The following is a 6,302-nucleotide window of genomic DNA, read 5'->3' as shown; positions in this document are numbered from 1 at the left end:
CGCTGATAAATCTGGATGCACATAGAAGAAGCTCAGATCTACAGTAGTTATGTGGAGTGGCCCACTCTCGATTGTAAGGTTATGCTGAGACCTCGTTGGGGGATGGATAGATCAGACTGGCTATGGGGTTGGGACCACCCACCCACGTGAACATGGGACCATCCCCCTAGTACGAGCTGCCCCTGTCCTTCCCATCAGGGTCAGAAGCTGGTATCCAAGGTCTTGGGTTCTGTGTTCAGAGGCCCAGAAGTTTCTAGTCCTTTCTCAGACCTTTGGCTGACCAGGGGAGCCAAGGAAAGCCCAGTGTGGCCAGCAGAGAAAGCTCAGCCTCTGGGACCAGGGGACTCCGAGGGCCCGGCTAGGGGCACGGGGGTCTGAGCTGTGCTGATGATGTTATAGGTGGCACAGTTCAAACCCGCTGGCCGCTTTGTGTCTGAAAGAGGAAGCTGTCTTGCCTGTAAGCCTCTGCCGCCTCGGGTACCCCAAGAAGCAGTTCTCTGCCTTAGAGCGTCGCTGTCAACCCTCAGCTGTCTGAGTGGCAAGAGGTCACTGGGTCTTTTCTTCTTCTTCGGGGTGGCTGGGGGATTCAAACTACCAACCTCACTGTTAGCAACCGAGTGCTTCACTGATATACCACCAGGTCTCCTTTCAGGACCTAAAACCAAAAAAACAAGCTCCATGTCATGGAGGCCATGCTGACTCACAGTGACCCTATAGGACGGGCAGGTAGAGCTGCCTCCAGGGCTCCTAGCTGGCCGGGGGAGAACTGGGCCCTCTAGCTGGGGGAGGGGAGGAGCAGGGCTGGTGGTCACACAGCAGGGGAGAGCCCCTCACCCCTACCCCAGCCCACTCAGCTTGCTCACACAGAGAAAGCTGGAACAGGAGGCTGGGACCGTACGCAGGGGAGAATGCAGGCACCTGCAGGTGTGGGGACTGGCAGCCCCAGCCCCACCCCCACCCCTGGGTCGTGTTTAACTGGAAGTGACAGGTTACAGATTGAGGGAGCAGGTGGCAATTTACAAGCTGCTCCAGACTGGAAATCAATGAGGGGCACGGCTCACAGTGGCCGAGTCTAACACCTCAAGAGGTGCTGGGCAAAGGCTAGCCGGACGTGCCATCTGGACCTGGGGGTGGACTGGCAGGGGGCAGCAAGCTTGTCCCCTTGGATAGGTCTGGGGGCAGGTGGAGGCTGCACGGACTCCTCTGAGCAGGGTTCTCATCCCTGCGTCCGGCTGGCCCCCCCCATCCTACAGGCTGTGGCAGGTGCTAGCGGAAGAGGGCAAGGAGCTGACCGCTTGATTGATGATGTCACTGATGGCCGTGAGGCTCCTGTGCGATGAGTCCTGTGGACCTCAGGGTGGGGGGCTTGTCTACAGTGGGGGCTCAGCTCTGGAGGTGGTGGCAGAGCCCGCTGGGGCTGGAATGGAGGCATATGGGGGCCGGGGAGCCCGAGTTGGGCTCCAGGTCTGGCCTGCAGTGGAAAAGTCAGAGTAGAGAAAGGCTTGTCCACACTGCATCCCGACACCCTGCCAGCTACAGGGAGGGGGCCTCTGCAGCCCTGGGAATGTCCTGCCTAAGACCGATGCCTTTGTTTACCTGAGACCCAGCACCCACATCTCTTTCTGCACCCACGGGCCACACTCCTCGGTCCCTCTATCCTGAGAGTGCCTCCTCCACCCCTTCCAGCCTCAGCCTTCCTGCAGGGCCCCAGCTGGGCCTGCCTCTCCTTTGGCAGGCTGAGAACCCCAGCCTGCCTCCCCACTGAGGCTTCTGAGTACCTCAGGGGCAGCATCCACTCCCCCGGTCCCTCCCATGTACATGCTGACTCTCGGGAAACCAGCGTGAGGGACCCTGTACCCCAGAGCCCTGCCCACTGCGGGGGCCCAGGGCACACTCGCTGTCCAAAGGAAAGAAGCCCCAGGACTACTGTACAATGAACATCTGTTAGAACACCCTGGACACAGCCTCATTGACCCTGAGACCAGAAGAGCTAGATGGTGCCCGGCGCCAGCGTCTGATCAGCGTCTGCCAGAACAGGAGTTAGACACAGAGCAAAGTCCAGGCTTATGGGGCCACTTGGGTCTACAGGACTCCCCAAGACTGTCCTCCTAAGCTACTCTGTAAACCATGAAACAAAATCACCTCCAGGTCCCTAAGCAACGAGGTAGCAGAGTGCTGCATGCAGTAAAGGCTGTGAGCTGTGAGCAGGTCCTCGGTTACAGAGCCATGCGTCCAAGACTGAAGGGGAGCAATGACTCTCAGGACAAGATGAGATGCCCCCGGGGCAGGGAAACTAGAGTCCCGAAAACGGAACATGGGGACAGGCTGTGGATATGCTGTGGGGGGAAATGTCACCCATATCACCAAGCAAATCATATAGAACTTGTCAAATGGGACCAGATTTACTGTGCACACCGTCACCAAATACTGATGTAATAAATGCTTTTGTGGGTTGTGTTTTGTTTTTTTCCTTCTTTGCTCAGATCGCCATGGAAACCGCATCTGTGAATGCTGAGGGAATCCAGCTCATTCTCAGGGAATCAACCCCCCACCCTCCCGCCTCCTGGCGAGCCCCATCCTCACTCCCTGGTTACCAAGAGCCAGGCAGGTGGCCCAGGAGGTTCTGGACTGTTAGCAAATCTGTTCTCTGGTGCCCACCTGCCTCCAGCAAAGGCAAGCTCCCCTGTGGCGTATAGGGCACCCTGCTGGCCACTGACTCCTTCCCTACCTAGCCACCTGCCCCAAACACCATTGTGCCTCACTTTAAGATGCACCTGGGCCAGTCACTGAGCTGGGCATTGAGGCATGCATAGGAGTTTGCCAGGCAAAAAGCAGAAGCCTCCATTGGGAGACAGTCTTTCTCCATTCCTTGTGGCTTATGAGACCCAGCACCTAGTAGACCCAGCACATAGTAGGTCTTCAAGCTGTGGCTGTCGGGGTGGGAGAGGGGTGATACAGGGACAGAAAAGGGGAGCAGCCTGAGCACGGGGTGTGGGTGTGAATTCCATCTCTAGTGTCGACGGTGCGATGTTGTGCAAAGTCAGAGCCCTTCCTGGTGGGTCAGATCAGGGACTGCTTCCCGGAGGAGGCAGTGTTCCTGCCTAGAGCTGAGGTCGTCAGGCATCAATGGGGCTGAATGGAGCCCAGGTGGTACCGCGGTGACGAGTCAGGCTGCTAACTGCAAAGTCAGCTGTTTGAGTCCATCGGCCACTCCTGGAGAAAAAGAGGAGGCCCTCTACCTGCCCTGTAGGTTCGCTCTGAGTCAGCATCAACTCCATGGCGACCAGTTTGGATTTAGGGAGAGGAAACCGCATCAGCACATGCGTCACCTCCTCCGGGAAGCCCTCCCTGCTCTCTCCCAGGCTGGCCTCCCTTGTCTTTGCAAGGAGATCACACCGGCCTGTCCTTCCCCGGGTCCTCACCCTGGCCAGACTAGGAGCTCCACAGGCAGAACCCAGGGCGAGCTGCTCCGCATCCAGCACCCCTGCCTGGGTACAGGGACCTCTCCCCAGGTGCAGAGGCCCCTCCCTGGGTGCAGGGATTCCAGGCGGGCCCTTGGTCCACTGCCACCACTCTTGGGGGCTTGTTTGAGCCCTGGGGTCCAGGTCATTCATCTGGCAAGAACTGAGGCCAGCGAGCCCCCATTCCCACCATTGCTCTGAGTCTTGTCTGCACAGCTCAGCAGGTGTGGGTCTAGGGAGAGGGTATGGATAGGAGACCCACGGGGGGCCCTGGGGTGAGGCTTGAAACTGGTATGGGCGTAGGGGTTCAGGGATGGGGCCAGAAGAACAGGAAGTGCAGAGCTGAGGCAGTCTGTTCTGAAAGACAGCGTTTTGGGGTGTTTTTTTTCCCATGTCAACTTTGTCCTTAGCTTGTACCCCGAACGCCACCCTGTCTGCCTGGTGGCTGGGCCCAGGCTGCCTGCTGCTGACATGAAAAGCATTTTGCTGCCGGCACTTTGCCTCCCGGGCGCCAGCCACATCCCTGCCTCTAAAGCCCAGCAGAGGGGGTGAGCCATGAGTCACTGCCATGATGACTGACAGGCTGCTCCTGCAACGTCTGGACAGCCTGGGGGGTGGGGGGATGCAGCCCTCCCCCCAACCACCACCACCACCACCGGGAAATAGAACAAGAGCAGCAACATAGGCCAGCCCACAGCACAGCGCAGAGCAGAGCCCTGGTAGGCCCTTAACCCAGGCAGGCCAGCTGGGGGTACTGGCTGATGGCTGAATACCTCCGGCCTCAGTTTCCCTGGGTGTGAAATGGGTAGAGAGTCAGACCACACCTCCAAGGATCAGTGCAGTAGCAAACACATCAGATATTGTGTCGACTGCACCTAACCAGGTGTTAGGGAGTCCCTGGGTTGAAGGCTGCCAATCAAAGCGTCGGCGGTTCAAGCCCCCCCAGGGCTTCTCAGGAGCAAGATGAGGCTCTCTGCTCCCACAAAGATGAAATTGACCGCCTCAGAGATCCGGTGGAGCACTCCTGCTCTGTCCTGGAGGGTCGGGAAGAGTCAGCGTCGACTCCCTGGGCGGGTCCAGGTTTGGGTTTTTGGGTGGCAAAGGTTCCTCACCACCAGCCAGTCAATTCAACTCCCAGAGACACTTCAGGACAGCGTGGAACTGTCCCTGTGGGTTTCTGAGACTGTAACTCTTTACGAGAGTAGGAAACACACACACACACACACACACACACACACACACACCTCACTGCCATCAAGTTGATTCCGACTCATGGTGAGCCTGTAAGACAGGGTGGAACTGCCTCTGTGGGTTTCTGAGACTGTAACTCTTTACAGGGGCAGCAAGCCTCGTCTTTCTCCTTCGGAGCAGGCTGGTGGTTTCGAACTGCTGACCTTGCAGTTAGAAGCCCAACGTATAACCACTACACCATCAGGGCTCATCTGGTGCAAAGGTTAATGACGTGTGCTGCTATCATTGAATCTCACAACCAGGTGGCATTCATGAACTAATACTTATTTTCTCACAGTTTGGGTGGCTAGATGTCTCCATTCTGAGCACCAGCTCAAGGGAAAGGCTCGAGGGGGCGGGGGCTGCTAACCGCGAGGTCAGCAGTTTGAAACCTCCAGCAGCTCCATCTGCATGATTTGGATGCTGGTGCCAACACCATCTTAAAACCGAATGGGACGTTTTTTCTGGTTACCCTGGTCTGGCGGCTCCCGCTGCTGGGGCCATCTGTGGCTGCCAGAAGGGTTGGCCGTCAGAGAGGCCCAGAGGACCGAGCAAGAGGACGCTAGGGGGCTGGGTGGCCTATGGTCGGCTGTTCCCACCCCTGAGCCTCGGGAACATGCCAGTGCTGCCACGTCTGCCCACCCAGAGATGCCTGAGGGCCCACCCGAGCCCAGAGCCAGGTCCTCCCCCTCCCCTGTCTGATTCCCACCCTGTCCACGGCCGCCCGTCGGGGTGGCGCCTGTGCTTCTAGTCAGTTCCAACTCATAGTGACCCCACGTCTAAGAGAACAAACACTGCCCGCTCCGGCGGCCTCCTCCCAGGTTCTTCTGGTTGAGCCCATGACTCCAGACACTGCCCATCCATCTCACGGAGGGCCTGCCTTCCTCTCACTGCCCCTCCACTTTAGCAAGCATGATGTCCTTCTCCAGGGACAGGTCTCTTCTGGCAACATGTCCAGAGGACGTGAGACATGTGAGACTTCTAAGGAGCCCTCTGGCTGCACATCTTCCGAGACAAATCCACTTGTTCTTTTGGCGGTCCACGGGACTTTCCATCTTCCTTGCCCCCCGCCACAGCTCATGCAAATGCATTGATTCTTCCTCCATCTTCCTTATTCACGATCCAACTTCCACATGTATATGTGGTCATTGAAAATGCCATGGCTTGGGGCAGGTACCCCTTAGTCCGCAAAGTAACACACACACACACACCCCACCCCACCCCCGGAACACTCTGAAGAGATGTTGTGCGGCAGATTGACACAACGCAACACGTCATTGGATCTCTCGGCTGCAGCGTCCATGCACGTTGATTGTGGATTCGCCCAGGATGGCATCCTGGGCAACGTCAACCTTTTCTCCCTTTGTCCTGAGAGCGTCCGCTGGTCCAGTTGTGAGGATGCTGGCCTTCTTTGCCCTGCGTCGTGATCCTGCCTGAGAGCTGTCGTCCTTGAGCTGCATCAGCAAGCGTTTCAAGTGCTCCTCGCGTGGAGCGTCTATCCTGCCATCTGCATATGGCGGGTTGGTAGTAAACCTTCCGCTCATCCTGAGGCCACGATCTTCTCCATACAAACCTCCTCATGAACCATGAACTCAACTCACTGCAATGAAG

Source organism: Echinops telfairi, unplaced genomic scaffold (assembly GCF_000313985.2).
Source record: "Echinops telfairi isolate 266 unplaced genomic scaffold, ASM31398v2 ScPeMD7_2;HRSCAF=8, whole genome shotgun sequence".
NCBI lineage: Eukaryota > Metazoa > Chordata > Mammalia > Afrosoricida > Tenrecidae > Echinops > Echinops telfairi.
Note: the sequence above shows the minus strand (reverse complement) of the source record.